Consider the following 3053-nt stretch of genomic DNA (forward strand, 5'->3'; position numbering starts at 1 on the left):
CAGACTGCACTCACTACTATCAGGAGAATGTCCCCCTTATAGAAGCTAATGTCATGAGTGAATGATTTAAGAGTTTTGTCATCAAAATACTGGATAGATCATACAACTGTATAGTGTAATACTTCAAATGTGTACTACACAACATTTAAGTAATGTTTTGCATACTTAGCTGTCATAAAACTTGCATGTTTGCCTGTAAATTTTTCATTGGCTTGGGTTTTAAACTTGTGTTCTTTTGTGGTCTTCCTCCGATATGTGTTGAAAAAGGGAATAGATAAGTAGATCTGGTTATTCCATCTCAGGACACAGATCTAAACCAAGGCAGATTTTTAGTCTCCCATTCTATATCACCAAATTATTCTCCATCTCTGTAATTTGGAACCCTGAATTTCAAGTAGCCTCTGCATGAATTAATTAGCTGAAATATTGCCTCTGAATCTTAGTTTGCGGTTTGAATTCTTCCCTCATTATCCTTAAGAAAGGGGTGTATTCAGATTAAATTTCCATTTTTTACAGAATGTTTTGGTCTTGTTAATAATACATGAATAATCTCTAAAATGAAGATATAATTTATGATTGCATTGCAATATAATTGTACAAATCCCTTAAACATACTGCACTATTTGCAAAGTGTCACAATGAGACCAAACAGAGATACAGCATCTAGAATCCTCTGTTGTATCAGCAACTGAGGCAAAAAGGGGTACTTTTTTCTCATAAACATACGGTGGGATCCCATCTAATATATATAACCAGTCTGAGATTTGTAACATGACCTGGACTGTTTTCCATATTTCCACCTGAATGATGCACAAGGTATATGAAATGTCTGGACAAGCTCCTCCACTAATAGATTTCATTATACACATACTGGTTTTAAAACTTGAAATAATTCTATACAGTTGCCCAAAATGTGGCTTTATAGCTTATAGACATCATTACAAAAATAAACCTATTCCACCATCCTTCAGGAAAATATCTGTCATCTTTGTTTACTTTCGTATCAGCTCAACTAATGAAAGTGAATACTAGACTTAAAAAGCTAGAAAATCCAAAATTTCTCACTGAAAATAAAAAACAGAGCAGTGGCTTTATGGGATTTTCATTTCGCATAACTGCTTTGGTGCTTTTACTTTGTGCACAACAATATAACTATTATTTTTTACACAGTGTACCCAGAACCTGTATGTATTTTATCTCTGCTATGAAAGAAAGCGGTTCCTAATACATTCCATTTGTCTTGACAACCCTAAACCCCTTAACTCTAAAATGTTCTGTCAAATATTTAGTATATATACTCCAGTTTGGTACCTATATCCCAATTCTAATTTTATTCACTATAGGATACTTTTAAAAGGTACTAAAAAAACTAAAAAAAACAAGAATGTAATCTCCTAGTTGCGCACTGGTATAATCACTTCAGCTCTCCTAACGGCACATAGACTCTCTCTGAACCTTTTTTTTTTGTGTGTGTGAAGTCTGACAAAACTCACTGTATGAGGACTGAGAATTAATGGTGCATCTACAAGCTCAGTTCCAAGTCTAGTTGTTGTATTTCTCTTAGATATATTTAATCGTTGAGCTCATTATGAACACCTATATAAAACTCTTATTGGGTATATAAGGACCGAATTTTCTTTCTGTATTATCCTAGTGTTTACAATAAAGAAATAAATTACATTTATTTGTCATGGTGTGCCCCGTTTAATTTATGCTGATTATAACTTTATTCATTACACAATTATCAGGCAACATTTTCTGTCTCCCCAGCATGAATTGAGTTTAACTCCTCTTGCTTTAATGGATTTTTGCTGCACATACCATGGTGGCACAGAGAACGGTGCTTTGTTCAGTGACATTGCAGGTGCTTTCAAATCTCTTCCTGTGCAGAATCAGGATATAGGCAGAGCATGCAGTCTGCATATGGGACTTGAAAGCTTTTGTGGTTTCTCCAGGAGAGAAAGTTTGGGTGTTCAGGTAGAACCCAGACTCCTTATTGGCTTCAAGAGTGGCACAGAACTTAAAGGTAAGAAGTTTTAATACACTAAAAATATCCAAAATATTACATGGAATAAGATATGCATAAAGGCTAACCTTTGGAGAGTTCTTTAGGATATGGCTTTTATTCCAAAAGAGGTGTAATTTTTCTGTTAGGCATTTTTGGTGATACAACATGAAATTTAAATCTAAACAGGAATATCAAAGTTTCTTTCAAAAACTGAAAAGTAGCGAGTTACCAGAAGGGAGTAAAAGGCCCTTAAACTATTGCAAAATACCTACTTGCTCCACAGGAAGCTGCCCCCTTCAGATTTTAAAGTGAGAAATGCAGCTCACGCCAAAGGACAAGGCTATGAATTGGAATTGAAATATCTTCTAGTAAAATGCAAATTAATAAATTTAAAATAAATAACAAAATAACTCAATTACTGCAAACTTCTACATTAGCTTTTGGATTATTCTAGTTTTGTTGCTTATTCAAATGAAAGGATGCTTATGCTGCCTTTGCTCATGGGACACTGAGAAACAAAGTCAAAAACTGAAATACCTTAAACCCATCTTCCTTCTTCCCAGCCTCAGCTTCACCCACCTCACAGCTCCTCCCCACCTGTGAGCAGTCCCGGGGGATGGGGAATGGGGGTGTGGTCAGTGCAGAGCAGCTCCTCTCTGCTGCTCCTCCCCTCTCACACTATTCCCCAGCTCTGGAGTGGGCTCTCCACAGGCCCCAGCTCCTTAAGGAGATACCCACCTGCTCTGCCATGGGGTTCTCCACTGGCTGCACTGTGCGTATTTGCTCACCATGACCTCTCCCTAAGCTGTCGGGGAATCCCGGCTCCAGCACCTGCAGCACCAAGTCCCCTTCCTTCTTCTCGGAGCTTGCTGTCTGCAGACTTGTTTCCTCACTCCTCTCTCTCACAACTCCAGTGCAACATTTTCTGCCCCTCCTTACGCAGGTTTCCCCGCGGCCGCCCTGTGCCGGGGCTGGGCCGTGCCCTGCCGTGGGCGGGCTGGAGCCGGCTGGAACCGGCTGTGTCCGGCACGGGGCAGCCCCGCCC

The sequence above is a fragment of the Athene cunicularia genome (assembly GCF_003259725.1).
Source record: "Athene cunicularia isolate RWA chromosome 3 unlocalized genomic scaffold, athCun1 chr3_part1, whole genome shotgun sequence".
Lineage (NCBI taxonomy): Eukaryota > Metazoa > Chordata > Aves > Strigiformes > Strigidae > Athene > Athene cunicularia.